The 16,243-nt window shown below is 42.3% G+C and overlaps 1 protein-coding gene and 1 long non-coding RNA gene across 8 annotated transcripts in view; one reads left to right on the forward strand and one right to left on the reverse strand.

Moving 5' to 3' along the window:
• The window catches only part of LOC141997199 (uncharacterized), a 39,965-nt gene extending 34,001 nt beyond the window's left edge, over window positions 1-5,964 (forward strand). The window contains exons 2-3 of the long non-coding RNA XR_012641691.1: window positions 3,445-3,565; window positions 5,868-5,964. This is a non-coding gene — a long non-coding RNA (uncharacterized LOC141997199). The remainder of the gene's footprint in view (window positions 1-3,444; window positions 3,566-5,867) is intronic.
• PKNOX1 (PBX/knotted 1 homeobox 1) overlaps window positions 1-12,861 on the reverse strand; it is a 61,006-nt gene extending 48,145 nt beyond the window's left edge. For 2 of the 7 annotated variants that reach the window (XM_074969444.1, XM_074969436.1), the window contains exons 1-2: window positions 12,764-12,778; window positions 1,021-1,273 (exon numbers count right to left, since the gene is read on the reverse strand). The gene's annotated coding sequence lies outside the window, so the exon portion shown is untranslated. Of the gene's footprint in view, window positions 1-1,020; window positions 1,274-12,763 lie in introns of those variants that run through there. The other 5 variants (XM_074969450.1, XM_074969440.1, XM_074969453.1 and 2 more) reach the window with 4 other exon arrangements.
• Window positions 12,862-16,243: the final 3,382 nt, after the last annotated feature.

Consider the following 16,243-nt stretch of genomic DNA (forward strand, 5'->3'; position numbering starts at 1 on the left):
TAAAAATAGTATTGACCCATTACTAGATGAAAATGGTAGATTTATCAGTAGTAATGCAGAAAAGGCAGAGGTGTTCAATAAATATTTTTGTTCTGTATGTAGGTGAAAAAAAAGATGAGGAAGTTATATCATATGATAACATTCTTTCCATTCCGCTAGTATCTCAGGAGGATGTTAAACAGCAGCTACTGAAGTTAGACATTTTTAAATCAGCAGGCCCACATAACTTGTATCCAAGAGTTTTAAAAGAGCTGGTTGAGGAGCTCACTGGACCATTAATGTTGATTTTCAATAAGTATTGGAACACTGGGGACGTTCCAGAATACTGGAAGAAAGCTAATGTTGTTCCAATATTTTAAAAGAGTAAACAGGATTACCCATGTAATTATAGACCTCTCAGCCTGACACTGATCCAGGGCAAGATAATGGAGCAGCTGATATGGGTCTTGATTAATAAAGAATTAAAGAAGGGTAATCAATGCAAATTAACATGGATTTATGGAAAATAGATCCTGTCAAACTAACTTGTTACCTTTTTTTTGATGATACTACAAATTTGGTTGATAAATGTGTGTTGAAGTCATGTACTTAGAATTCTGTAATGCATTTGTCTTGGTACTAACATGACATTTTGATTAAGAAAGTAGAATGACATAAAATTAACATGGCACATATTAAATCGATTAAAAGCTGGCTAGCTGATCGGTCACAAAAATGCAACTTTAAATGGGAAATCATCATCAAGCAGGTGTATTTCTCATGGGGTCCTGCAGGGATTGGTTTTTGACCCTATGCTATTTAACACTTTTATCAGTGATCTGGAAGAAAACAAAACCACCACCGATAAAGTTTGCAGATGACACAAAAATTAGAGGAGTGATAAATAATGAAGAGGACAGGTCACTGATGCAGAGTGATCTGGATCGCTTGGTAAACTGGGGGCAAGCAAACAATGTGCATTTTAATACAGATAAAAATAAATGTATACAACTAGGAACAAAGAATGTAGGCCATACTTACAGGAGGGGGATTCTATCCTGGGAAGCGGCAACTCTGAAAAAGAACTGGGGATCCTGGTGGATAATCACCATAACATGAGCTTCCAGTGAGATATTGTGGCCAAAAGGATTAATACGATCCTCAGCTGCACGAACAGGGGAATCTTGAGCAGAAGTAGAGAGGTTATTTTACCTCATATATGGCACTGGTGAGACTGCTGCTGGAATAATGTATCCAGTTCTGGTGTCCACAATTCAAAAAGGATGTTGATAAACTGGAAAGGGTTCAGAGAGCCATGAGAATTATTAAAGGATTAGAAAATATGTGGTATAGTGATAGACTCAAGGAGCTCAATCTATTTAGCTTAACAAAAGAGAAGGTTAAGGGGGTGACTTGATTAGTCCGTAAGTACCTACAAGGGGAACAAATATGTGATAATGGGTTCTTAAATCTAGTTGGGAAAAGTATCACACAATCCAATGGCCAGAAGTTGAAGCTAGACAAATTCAGACTGGAAATAAGACAATGTTTTTAAAAACAGTGACAGTGATTTACCATTGGAACAATTTACAAGGGTCATGGTGGATTCTTTATCACTGGCAATTTTTAAAACAAGATTGGATTTTTTCTAATAGCTGTGCTCTAAGACAGCAGTTCTCAGTCAGGGGTCTGAGGCCCACTGGGGGGCCGTGAACAGATTTCAGGGGGTCCGCCAAGCAGGGTCAGTGTTTGACTTTCTACCCTGGGCCCAGAGAGTCTAAGCCCCATCGTGCGGGGCTGAACCTCGCCACCCACAGCTCAAGCTAAAACCTGAGCAATTTAGCTTTGTGGGGGCCCTGTGACATGGGGCTCTGGGCAATTGGCCTGCTTGCTACCCGCTAATGCTGGCCCTGTTTTTTATATGCAGAAAAACAGTTGTTGTGGCACTGGCTGGCTGTGGAGTTTTTACAGCAAGTTGGGGGAGTCTCAGAAAGAAAAAGGTTGAGAACTCCTGCTCTAAGACATTCTGGGGAAGTTGTAAGGCGCATGCTATACAGGAGGTCAGACTAGATGATCATTATGGCCATGGAACCAATGAAAGCCAAAATGGAGACTATTTTAGCTTGATATGGTCAGAGAGAGTACAATAACTTGGCAAGTGTAAAATACTCCATATCCCTATAGGTTAGGAAGTCAAAATCAAAGTCAGTTTGCTTTTGTCACATGAAAAAGACAAAGCTCCATTGAGGTTTTGCTAAAAAGCAAAACAAGGTAACCTGAGCCCAAGGGCCCAATTCTATAAAAGAAAGCACACAAAATAATACCCTAGCATCTTAACTGAAGCATTTACATTGCACACTCATTCTCACAATGCCTACTTCATCTATTAAAACCACAAAGACCTGTGCATACCTTAACAGATGCATACATTAAAGATATTGTTTAAATCAATGAACTTACTAATGCAATAACACAGCAACATAGTGTACAAGAGTGTACTGTGTTACAGGGACTCATTCATTCCACTGCAGTTGAAGTGATTACTTGTCTCTGACTTACCTAAACACTACTGAGCATATACTACAGTTGTTCTGTGTTTGTTATTTATAGGATAGGCAATAATATGATGAACATCCGATGAAGTGAGCTGTAGCTCACGAAAGCTTATGCTCAGATAAATTGGTTAGTCTCTAAGGTGCCACAAGTCCTCCTTTTCTTTTTGCCAATAATATTGTAATCTTTGTTTGGAGGATATTCATATGTGTCTATGGGATACCCAGAGCATCAGCTTGCAAAAAGAGCTTGTCTACACAGGGAAATTGACTAGCATATCTAGAGCAGAAGAACGATTCCACTATGCTGGAGTGACTTTGCAGCGTGGCCATTCTATTCCAGAGTGTCACTTTTATTCCAGAATAGTATGCCCACACAGGGGAGTTATAACACCATAGCTATAGCAGAGTAATTGTTCCATTATAGCTGAAAAGTTATTCCACTATAGCTAATCAATTTTCCCATGTAGACAAGCCCTAAGAAAGTCACTGATATGATTTTCCATTACAGTAAGAGGAAAATTTGATTTTATATAACTTTTCTCTTGACTGCTTTGTGATCCAGTCAAGCCACTACCCCACACAGACATGAAAAAGAGTGTAAGGCAAAGTTAAGGTTTGAGTGCATCTTACCTTTCAAGAATGTTAAGTTGGAAATCCAAGAAACAGAGTTAAGCTTGGATTTCTCAAGCAAGGCACCCAAACTTTGCCCATGAGGAGATAAAAGCTTATCATCATCATTTCTTTGCATGTGGAATGTTAAAGATATGCATTACATAACACTGGTTTTATGTTTCATAGAGACATCTCTACTGTTATTTTGTTACTACATTAATCTTTATATTATTACATGAAAAAAGCAATGTAATAATCTGGGCATGCTAAATCTGCATATGGATCATTTTGTTTCTAGTGACACTTGGAAAATTGGATGCCACATGCCATCATAGAGATTGAGCCTATAAAGTACTATGCATTTCACAGGAAGTGTTATGTGCCCTCAGCATTTGACAGGATTCGGTCCTTAATGATGAGTGAGTAAACACTGCCTTCAATATACAGTTTGTCAAACCAGGAATTTGAAAAATTATTTTATATGTACTACTTATGACTAACAATGTTGTGAACTGGCACAACCATTGTATGCTTAAATGAACCTGTTTTTACGGTCACTGTTAAAATGAAACTTTAGTATGGATGGATAAGGAAGTACACGTTTTTAATTTTCTAAATGCATCACTATGAAGGCAAAATTAAACAAGTTAGGATGCCTCATTTAAGAAGCACAACCTAACTCTGCATTTCCTTTTTTTGTTTTTACATTAGCATTCTTGAGGTAACATTCACTTAACCCAAACATATATGCCTGCAATCTCCATTTCACCTTAAAGGTTCTGGGATTTTAAAAAGAAACCTTAGGCTAGCTGGAGGAAGGCCCCTTTTTCCTATGAACCGAAGGGGGTCCAAAGATTGGAAGGTATCCTGGAGGTCTTGAGTGAATGCTACCTGGGGCTGCTGGCTACAAAGTCTCCAAATAACCAGTGTCCTCTTTACCAGATGGGAGTGGGAAGTCCTGTAACTCTACAAGGGTACTCAGAATCAGGGATCCTCTCCTACAGGACACAACAGTTCCCTTCCTCTCAGCTTCCTATTGTACACAGGACTTGGGCTGTCCTCCTAAATTCTGCAGGAATGGTGGTGAGGAATAAAGTGGACTGGAAGGAGACCTGAAGTTCAGAAGAAGTGGAGTAGGAGGGGGAAATCTCCTTATCCCTCCTTTTGCTCTCAAGGCCCCATGAAGGGGATCTCGGCCTTTTCTCACTAGTCTCCAGGACCCATTTAGGGTTTTCTGGTAAATGAAGATTCCCTCACCTGCTCATGCCGGCTTCCTTACATCATGAACCTTAGAAAGCTTGTGGCCTCCTGCTAGTGAACCTTGGGATGCTTATCACAGTCCCCTATTCCCACTGGCTTTAGCAGCTTCGCTTGGCTTCCAATTAGCCAAATTATGTTCATATGGGACTAACATAGGCAATGGTTTCTGAATAGGTAGTTATTCAATATTTTATTTTAGCCTCATAATTCAGTGTGGCCCATACACTATTTACTGCACTTCATCCAAAGCCAGCACAGAATAAAGAATTATTAATTTCTTAAGGCTTTTTCTGTGGTGCTCTCAATGTAACACCTTAGTTCTTTACAAACATTAATGAATTTATCTTCACAATGTCCCTGTGAGATTAGATATTATCCTCATTTTAGACATGATGAACTAAGGGACAGAGACCAATGACAAAAATGTCAGAAGTGTCTACTAATTTTGGGTGCCCAACTTGAGACGCCCAAGGCCTGGTTTTTCAAAGTACTTAGTATTTTATAGCAATGAATATGCTCAGACTGGAGCTACCATTGACATCACTTGTAATCATGAGCTCTTCACACTTCTGCAAATTTGGCCCAAGATGTCTCTTGTTGGGCACCCAGAAAACAAGGCACACCCAGTAAGTAGACAACTGTGAAAACGTTGGGTTTAGTGACTTGCCCAGAATCACAGAGGAACTACATTACAGAGGCAGGGATAGAATCCAATTCTCTAGTGAAGCATTCAATTGTCTTAACCACAAGACCATCCTTTCCTCGTCCTGCAGTCCCCTGCCTTTTCACAGCATACCTTCCAAATTCTGCAACAAATGAAGTAAGGGTGCTAAAGACCATAGCCTCATTCACTACAAAACCTGGATTCTTCTCGAGAGCACAGTCCTTGTGTGCACTAAGTCAGGAGTCCAGCAGGTTTGGGATGGTTATATCCACAGCACAGTCCTCTGCCACATAAAATAATGGACTAACCAGTAGCAGTAGAAGACGATGTTCTATGTGGACCTGCTACTAGAGGGACATGAGACAAATTTTGTCAGTGGCTTTCACAACTATTTGGTATCTAGCAAAGGAATGTTGAGTCAAAAATAATGGGTTTAATTCCAGTGTGCTGTAATGGTTAGAGAATCTTCTGCTCTTGTTCCCCCCTAGCCTCTCCCTATCCCCTCCTGCTCCCATCCACCGTGCATAGCTCTTGGCCCATCCCCACCCCTGCTGCCCCCACACCCAATTCCTATCCCTCTCCCTTATTCCCTTTGCTCTTTTCCCTCCGCCCCCTTAGTTCCTATTCCCCCATTCCCTTTCCCCTCTTTTTGTCCTATTGCATCTTGCCCCTGTTGCCCTCTCCTGACTCCTGCTCCTGTTCCCCTCCCCACCAAGTTCTTAGTCTCATTACCAACCCCTCTGTTCTTTACCCCTCTGCATTTCACTCAGGCTGCTTCCTCCTTGCTCTTCTTGCAGTCTGAGCACCAGTAGGAGGAGCACTGACAGGAGAGACACTCCGTTCCTGTGCCTGGCACCACAGTGGCATTGGTAACTGGGAGAAGCAATTACAGGGAAGGTCCTGCTCAACCCATACAGCCCTGGGATGCTGCATGCTCAGTGCAGATGGAATCTTCATGGAATTTAGCTGCCAAACTCTAACAAACTGCTAATCACATGTAAACTTTTTTCAGAGGCTTATAACTCAAATAAATTTAGGCAAGTTTTCACAGGGGCAGCAAAAAATATAATCCTGGCACAAATGCAATCACCCTATCAAATTTCAAGTCTCTGCATCCAGGTCCCTCAAAACAAAGGATGTAAGATTTTGTAATTGGCAAAATGTATTTTTCCTTAATCTCATTCTCAGAAATGGGAGAACTGTTTTAGCTGGAACTTTCCAAAATAATTCATTTTAAGACAGCCCAAACAGTTTACGTTTGCCGAAGTTAGAAGCAACTGAAAACAGGATTTTATACTGGAGAGTGTCAGGCAACCTTACTATAGGTATTGCTATCTTCATCACTTAGAATATATAAATGCATTTAGTGGTTATGAACTGACTGACCTGGAAACGTAAGTTCTTTAGCTAAACAGGTACAGCATGAGAAGTGCATATATACATACATACACCCACACACCTCTCACTCCTCTATATTCTATACACACAGATATTATGTACTTCAGTTCCAACTCCTATTTTAGAATCCCCCGTGTTTCTTATATAGGACATATATTTGAGAGAACAAAAACTAAGCCTGTATTACTGTTTTCCCCACTCTTTAGTCCATTGTTTTTAACTCTAAAGTAAGTAAATGGAGAGGGCCCAGCCCACTGTGACTACCCCCAAAACACACTATATCCTCAAAAAGGGCAGAGAAATAATCCCGAAAGCCCACAAACACAGGTTTAATCTGCTGGCAGTGTAATTCACTTTTATTTTATTCCACTAGAAGTAAATCATCATATCCCTTTTATTATCAGCAATAGGAACTGCAGAAGAAGGGGAGTTCCACCAGACAGAGCCAGAGAATGCCACTCTAAGGGCAGTATATGACTATTACTTAAGCTGGCAATTCTACCCCCAGTTGTAAAGATCTGCTTTACAAAGCCTGGACCGTAGACCCAACTATTATATATTTTTGATAAAGTATTTTGCTGAGTTATCAGTTGAGTATTTACTAAAAGCTTCACCAGTAAGAGACAAATAAGGAATAGCAAGGGTTTTTTTGTTCTTTAATACAGCAGCACAAATAATACATTAATTTAAACATGGCTGATGCACACCACTGAATTTTAAGAGTTGGGTTTTTTATAAATTGTTTAGAAAACACACACTCTTTAAATCAGTGATACTGAGATTAAGGCTCTGGAGCCACAAGTGGCTTCTTAATACATCTCCTGAGGCTCTTTGAAGTACATGATATTAAAACAGTATGGTTTAATTATTAACCAATCAGAACGCTTTTACTATGTTATTAAATAATTGTAGTTGATAGTCATTTTGCTGTGAGAATAGTTATATATGTGTGTATAGAAAATGAAACAACGAATTCATGCTACTGTGGCTCTTTTGAGTAATGTTGATCATTAATTTGGCTCCTGAACCACTGAGGTCTGAGTATCACTGCTTTAAATTTAAATAAATTTATGTACTAATACTAAGTTGTTGACATACTCTTTCTATTATAACACAGAAATGACACACAGATTATAACAGAACAAGAAAGACTGTCTCCAGAAACAACACTCTGAGACCTAGCTAAATTCTCAACTTGAAAACCCTTCCCTCCCTCCCTCCCATACAGTACCCATCAAAGTCCAGGGTTATTTAAATTAAATTTTTGATTGTACTTTGCCACTTGGAACTGAAATGAACATTTAGAATAACCAACAACTACTCTATCTTAGCTCACACGATTATCATATTAAACCAAACAGTGGTCCACAAACTTGTTCCGTACATTCAAGGAGGAAGAACACATGTATGCAAAGCAGAAGATCTAGGTTTTATTTCCAGTTCCAACACAGGGTGACCTTGGATATGCCACTTAACTCAGGTTATGTCTACATTTGCACTTCTGTCAGTCAGGGATGTGGGGAAAAAAACAACACAACCCGACCAACGTAAGTTATCCCGACAGAAGCACTAGTGTGCACAGCACTATGTCGGGGGGAGATGCTCTCCTGCCAACATAGCTACCGCCACTTGTTGGGGATGATTTAATTACACCAACAGGAGAGCTCTCTCCCGTCAGCATAGAGCAGCTACATGGGAGACCTTACACCGACACAGCTGCATCAGTACAGTTGTGCTGCTGTAAGGTCTCTAGTATAGACATAACTCAGTTTCTTCCTCTGTAGAATGGGAATACGGAGGCTATTACTATTTACTTATCTCACAGGATTGTTTTGAGGCTTACTTAGCTAATATTTGACACTGTCAGATGATGGTTGCCTTGTATTTTCTAACCCCACTTTCACTTTCGTTCTGGGCTACCAATGTTCCATGCTTATGACATCAGAAACACTTCCATGATAGTGAAGTGTGACATCAGAAATAATGATTAGTGAATGAACTGAGTAAAAGTAAAAATTTGATTATGGATGAAAATATTTTAGTATTCAGCAATCATGGGAAAGGATATGGATGGCTTTTGATGAAGTATTTTGCAATACTTGTCTGGGTGCAACCAAAGCAAAGAGTTAAATCCAGCTCTGTCTTTAATTTACTGTTCTGAGAACCTTACAACACTTAGAAAAGCAGTGAGTTGTATATTGCACACGATATGGATTATGGTAAAACGGTAAAAATGGAGTAAGATAATCCCTTGACAGAGTTATTCTTTTTAACCAGACACACCCCATAAACAAATGAGGTAAAAAGGCACCAGCTACTGCAAGAGATTAACAATATATCCGGAATTTTAAAACTACGCTAAAATAGCTCTAATTGTTTCACTTACTACAATAAAGCACGTTAATGTCTTTACCCTGCTGGTGTACAACACTTTTGTAAACTCAGGTGCATGTCACACTTTTGCAGAAGTGCCTCTTCAGCCCCAGACTACTAAATACAAATCTCATACATTTTTGATCCACATCTCTTTGGCACTCAGGACATTAACAGAACCATTACAACAGACAATTCCATGAATGCAGTGGTACTGTGGGTCATTCATACTTGGTTGTTAGTATATGCCATTCAATATAAATCAAATAGTTATGTATGGTAATGCCTTTTAAACCATTTCCAGTTTACTTATACATCAGCTATTAGACCCTTTGTGACTTTATTACAGCATTGCATTTGCAGTGTGGATAAAATATATAAAAATTGGTTCTTGCACAGTAGTTTGTTTTTTTCCAAAGAGAAAAAACACAGCAACTAAAACTAGCAAAAGACACCCAGTTTGTAAGAATCTGAAAAATCTGAGACTGAACATGTATTTCTAGCATACCCCAAACTCTTACTGATTTAAATGGGAGTATAGGGAATACAAGATTGGACCTTGTTTTAAAAATATGGTATTTTTAAACACAGAATGCCTCAAAGAAGTACCCAGGCCTCTACAACTATATTTAACATGGAAAATAATACAAACAACAAAAATCTAAAAGTTAAGCCTTTTACTATAAAGAAAATGAATGTAAGCCAACAACTTGTATGCCAAATTGGACTTTCCAAAGGTGTATCACAATTTCCATGTAACACACCACACAGAGCTCTTAAACTTCCATAAAGCATACAGCAAATGGTAATGAAATACTGTTATAGTTCAGCAGAGCACTTAAAGCAAGTGAGTAATAAATAAATAAATATCTCACAGATGAAAGGAGGTAGGTATAATTAACCTCACTTTACAAACGGAGACACAGGCGAAGTGGCTTGCCCAAGGTCACTCAACAGATCAGTGATAGCAATAGAATCGCAGATCTCCCGAGTTCCACCCTAGTGCTAAATCCTCTACACCACACTGCCAGTGAAGTCAATGAAACTATTCATATGCTTAAATATGTCCTTAAGTGATTTACTAAATTAAGGCTTAAATTAAGAACTTGCCATAAAGTTTACATTTTGACGTTGACATCTGTGCCCTTTATTATAAATCAGGGACAGGGGAATATCTAAAATTGAAAATATTCATGGTGACAGACTAAACTGAAGATATGTTTGGAACCCAAACTGAGCATTGAAATTATTATAATCTGTAACAAAAAATAAAGAAGCACTCATTTAGGTATAGTAAAAACAAAGAGGTTAAACTCAAAAGACACACTGTACTATTTCACCAAATAAATTTGATTTGTTATTGGTCTCATTTTCAATAATTTAAGACAGCTCATTATAACTTTTGTACTTACTAGTTTATAAATATACAAATTATCTGCAATTTTTGGCAGAGGTATTAAGAAAATGTGTCCACAATATATTTTTATTATCTGCTACCCTGGCGATTGTGGGTTTGGATCAGGAAATTTCTGATGCTCCAGCAGTCATTAGTTTTCTGGCCTGCAATATAATCTGAGAGATTAAAGTATCCTGTATACACAATTAACATTCTTGAAATACATTTTAGGGCTTGTCTACACATACACACTGTATCATTTTGACTATACATGTATAGTTAAAGAGGTACAACACCCCTATGTGGACCCAGTTATGCCAGTACAAAGGTGCTTTGTATCAATATACTCATATAGGTATTGTTTATTTCCAATCCCGTATAACTACGGGTCCAACTAATATAACTGCTTCAAGCTAAAATAAAACCAAAAAAAACCCAAAAAACAAACCCTAACCGAATCCGGTATACCAGTACAAAAACTGAGTACAGACCAAACATTGGAAATGAAAGCAAGATCATGGACTTTAGAATAAGCAAGCAGCGATAACCAGTGATCAGTGTAACAAGAAATCTTTTTTAAAAAAAATAAATAAATCAAGTTTTAAATTGGACATTGTAAATTAGATGAACCTTTTACAATAAAGTAAACTGACCTTCAAAAAACAAAAAAAACTGTGATTCCCAAATTCTCCAAAGAAGTCTACAAACTAAGCCAAAATGTGTTTCATACTCTTTACACCAGAAAGATATTTGAAGGAACAGACATCATAGTCCAAGTAGGGCCAAAGAAAAAAATTAAAAAATAAATTTTGCCTGGATTGCTCTATTTGGGAAAAATCGTTTATTATGTAGCACAACATTCCTAATTCATAAAGCTATCAAAATAAACCTGGAACCTCACTTTCCCCACTGAAACCACACATCAGTTACACTTCTGTAGATGACTGGGACAAAGAGAGGACATTAATTGAAAGATACATACAAAGTCAGAAACAGCAATTGTATCTCCAAGGGTGTTGGAAATGTTAGCTGCTGGGACACCATTCTACAGATGAAAAATAATCTTAAAAATAAATAAATAAATAAATAAATAAAGCAAGACAGGCAGAGAAACACACAGTATATATGTTAACCAGCGAAGGTTTAACTGGTGAGCTCTGGGTGATATCTACTGGTACATGGGACTCACATTTCCAGAGACTCAAGATGCGTGGCTAATTGAGGGAATATTTCAGGATAGTAACAATATCGGTACCCCATTTTATCTAAGTATATGTACTACAATAGTGCCCAAAGGCCCCAGTCAAGTTTTGGGGCCAAATTGTTCTAGGTGCTGTGCAAACATGTAGGAAGTCATGCTCCATGTCTCAAATTGCTTATAATATAAACTGAAACGACGATAACGTAGCAGGTCAGTTTAGCATAGAGCTAATAAGACCCGCCACTGCCTAGCCTAGCTATGAACACAACTTGTAATTTCTGAGTCATTTAAAAGACATCATGCCCGACCACTAGTCAAGATAGCCATCATTAACTGGCTGATTTCTTGAGGGTGTCAAGGCAAAAGTGGAATTCAAGCTGGGATGCGAGGAGGGCCGTGAACTATTCAGTTGGTATCTTTGTTGTTTATGTGGGGGCCTAACAACCCACCCCTGCAGGCCAGGTCTATTGGTGTCAGGCTCAAGTGTTTACACTGTAAGCTCCTTGGGGCAGGGACCCTTGGCTTTTCTAGCCTCTATAGGGAGGAAGCAGGGTGGGCCATGGACGAGCTCAGACTAGGTGATCTGGGGGGCTAAGGCTCAAACTCTCAGCACCCAACAATCACCAGAGCAGCAGGCCGGTGGGCGCGGCGGGCAGCCCACGGCCCGGCCCCGGCGGGGCTGTGGCGGGGTGGGGGGTTAACACCGCGCAGAGGGGCGCTGGCCCGGGCGAGCTCGGCTAGCGGCGACGCGGGCAGCTGCTCTTTCCTCTCACCCGGGGACTGCCCCGGGCCAGGCGAGGCCACAGCGGCAGCGACCGCAGCCACCTCCCACCCTGCGGCGGGGGGGAGGGGGTGGAGAGCAATGCCCCCGCCCGGCAGCAGCCCGACCCCCGCTCTATCGGAATCTTCGCAAAGGCCCTTTAAATATCCCCCCCTCCCGCCGCCTCCGCCCTCGCGGCACAAACAGCTGTTACCCGTCCCCCTTCCCTCGCGCCGCCTCCCTCCCCTTCGGCGGGCGGGCGCGCGCGCGCGCCGCCTCCCTCGCGCTCCCACAAAGGCAACGGTTAGTCGGCGGCTGTTCCAGAAATTTCCTCGCTCCCCCCTCCCTTCCCCGCGCCTACCCGCCGCCGCCGCCCCTATCCTCCTCCCCCCCCCGGGTTGGGTATAGCGCGGGTGCCCCCCTCCCCGCTGCTCCGTGTGGCGGGCTCTCCCTCCCCCGCCATCCACGGTCTGCTTGTGTGTCTGGGCCCCGCCGGCCAGCCGCCGGCGACGGGCGCGCCGTGATGGATGGCTGGCTAGGAGCGGGTTTGAGTGACAGCGCTTACCTGGGTGCCAATCTTCGTCACACTGACAAGCGGCTGCAGCAATCGGGACCCGCACCGCCGCGACACGCGTCACCACGCACACACGCACCCGGCCAATCGCCGCCCGCGCCACACTTAACGACAACACGTTGCGCATCACGCCTCATCAATATTCACCAAGGGGGCGGGGCGAGCGGCGGCGCAAGACACGCCCACACGAAACTCGCCAGAGCGAGTGGGCGAGGTGAGCAGCACGGCTCCTCCTCACGCCGGCGTGCCCCCACACGTCCGTAATGAATACTCATTAGGGGGCGGGGCGAGCGCCGTCTCTGTCACGCCCCCTTCCCCGCCTCTTCTGTGTGGTCGGGGTGGGAAGGAGGCGAAACCAACTCCCAAGGGCAGTCCGGGGGGGCGGAGATACCAAGTGAAGCGGGGGAGGGGGAGCCGCAGGCATTTGCAGCGGGGCCTGCTACAGCTGCCCCTGATGGTTCTGCCCTGAGCTGGCGCGAGAGGCCGGGCGTTTGGCGCCCCTGCTCTGCCGCCCCCAGGCTCTCAAATGCCCCTGCTGCCAGGGCGCCCCTCCCTCCAGCCCCTGGCAGGTGCGGTGCCCCCAGGCCTCCTTGTGTGTGTGTGGCTTTGCCACCCCCTGTGTCCCACTCGCTCTCCTGCCCTTTCCCCCCAGCCCACCCGCCACGCAAGGCCCTGGTGCTCGCCCCACACACAGCCAGCCTCTTGCCAGGGCCTAGCTGCCCACACTCAGGGATGCAGATAAAGGCAGGGGGCAAAGGGGAGCAGCCTGGGAATGGGCAGAGCCCATCTCAGCAGCCCTGTTGGTGTTACACAAATGGGCACTGCTGCACTCCGTTTGCCATAGCCTGCAGAGCCAGGCCGCGCGAAGAGCCTTGGCCAGCTGAGCTGGTGAAATTGGCAGCAGGCTAGCTGAGTGTCTATGCAATACGCAAGCGTGTCCCATATCCCCTAAACATGACCACACTTCTCCCCATCTATCAAAGCCCTACTCTGTCCCCACTTGCGGTTTTTGTCTCTGAGAATCTGGTCACCCTACACCTACATCAGCACCTCGCCAGTCATATATTGTCATTTTAGTTGCCTTCTTGCCTGAGGAGGCCTACAAGGCCTGGTCTACACCTAAAACTTAGGTAGCCCTAACTATATTGCTCAGGGCTGTGAAAAACTTCATATCCTGTGCAACATAGGTCAACCTAACTCCCACTGTAGATGCAGCTAGGTCAACAGAAGAATTCTTCCATTGACCTAGCTACCGCCTCCCAGAGAGGTGGATGAACTACATCAAGGAAAGACCCCTTCTGTCTATGTAGGAAGTGTCTACATTACAGCCCCACAGCTGTAGCACCATTGCTGTGCCAGTGTGATGTAGACGATACTCCAAGTGAGCTCCCTCTTGCCACTTCTCTGTACATTCAGATCCATGTGGAGTTAGAGACTGTGAATGTGATAAAGAATAAATCTGGCAGAAACAGGGAGAAATCAGTATTGCCAGTCCCAAGTTTTCAAAAACCAGGTGACAAAACTCATAATATTGTCTAAAAAATCATGAGGTTTTAATAATAATAAATTGTGTATTTTTTATTTGCCTTCTGGCTTTTGAGCCTTTAGGGTTCACGTCAAGCTTTACTCTGCAAGCACTGGGTCTAGAAACATCCTCTTTTTAAAATGAAAGCTGACTCCAAAAGATAAAGCTTTAAGAAAACCACCAAAATATCAAGAGACTTACATTAAAATTGCAAGTGTTGGCAACAGTGAAAGGAGAAAACAAGGAAAAAGAAAAACATAAAAAAGGAATTGGAGGAAAGAATATGCACTCTTTTCTCTCTCCACCCCTAGCTGCCAAACGATCATGTGCTCCCCCTTCCCAGCACTACAAAGGGTCCAGGACAGGAGGAATGATACAACAAAAGGTAGAGGAGAGCCACAATGAGGGGGGTGGGTGGAGTGCTTTTGCACTCTGTAGAGTTCCATAGCTGTGGGAGTACATAATATAAAGCAATGGTGATATTGATGTGCAAGTCTCTTTTTTTTTTTTACTTAGAAAACATGCAAAGTGAATACAAAAACTTTTTTGCATAAAATGGTTGTCACAGTTCAGGGCATCTGTATTCCCCCTCCTTTGGTCCATCAAGGGAACTCATTCTAGGCTCTAAGCTCCAGGCTCCGCAGTTGTCAATTCTCTTGGGTAGAGACCTGTGTCTCTCTCCCTTCTGACTGGGGTATTTCCAGGCTTAACAGTTACCTGCCTCCACTATGTTATACCCCAAAAGATAGACTGCCTTGGCAGGCCTGCTTTGCTGCTCTGCTCAGAGACAGTACACAGTGTAATTACCCACAGTTATAAGTTACCACACAGCTCTTTCTAAGCAACCACTTTTATTCTTAGACTAAAAGCACTACAGACAAATCATATTAAAAACAATAAACGAACCTACACTCATGCTAGTAAACTTACCAGAGATTACCCCGTCCCAACAAGGCTCTGACTGGTGATTAGTCCTTCAAACCCCTCCAGTTCATAACAGTTTTTTCTCAGAACTTACTCCCATATCTAATAGGGCCTCAGTGGACCAAAGACTTTCCAACCCATCCCTAACAATTGGGGCCCCACTTGGAGCAGAGGTCTGTCCATTTGCTGGATCAGAATGAAGCACTTGAGTCACTTTAGTTCAGGTTATTTAACCAAAAATCCTCTTTGTTGGACAATTCCCTGGAGAATTCAGTTTGAACCAGTATAGGCAAGTCTCTTTCCAGGTGGTGGTAGCTCTTTGAAGGTGTTACAAACTGAGTTAATTTGCCCAATCGCACCCCCCCTTCCCCAAACTCCCACTGTTCTTAGTTCCTGGAGGGCTGTGGTCCCCTTCGCACACAGAAATTCATACAATCCCTTAAGAGTGCATAAACTTTTGTATTTTTAGTCCAATGAACTGTTAAAATACTTAAACTTAATTTGATAAGATTTAATTTAATTCAATAAAGTTTGCCCAGGATATTGCCATAGCTGTCATAGTGTTTAATGCTTGCAATTACAATTTGCAAAAAGCTTAAAATGACTGGCACTACCAAAGTCTTGCAGTTCAAGTAATTAAATACCAAGGTTCTCATACTAATTTTAACTTTTTTTTCACACTTCACATATTGAGTACAAACTGTATGTGTAGTTCTGAGAACTGAATTGGGCTTATTATATAGTAAGGCTACCTTTAATAACTTAAGCCCCAGTCCTGCAAACACTTACGCATATGCTTAATTTTACTACCACGGGTAACCCTAAGGATTTTAATGAGACTGCTCATGGTTGTAAAGTCAGGCATCTGCCTAAGTGTTTGCAAGCTCAGGACTCAAGTTATTAAAGGTAGCCTTAATATATAACAAGCCCAATTCTGTTCTCAGAGATATACATACAACTACAATTTTCTGAAATAGGATTTGTACAATTGTATCTGAGGGCAAAACAGGATCCTGTATATA

This window comes from Natator depressus, chromosome 1 (assembly GCF_965152275.1).
Source record: "Natator depressus isolate rNatDep1 chromosome 1, rNatDep2.hap1, whole genome shotgun sequence".
Classification (NCBI taxonomy): Eukaryota; Metazoa; Chordata; order Testudines; family Cheloniidae; genus Natator; species Natator depressus.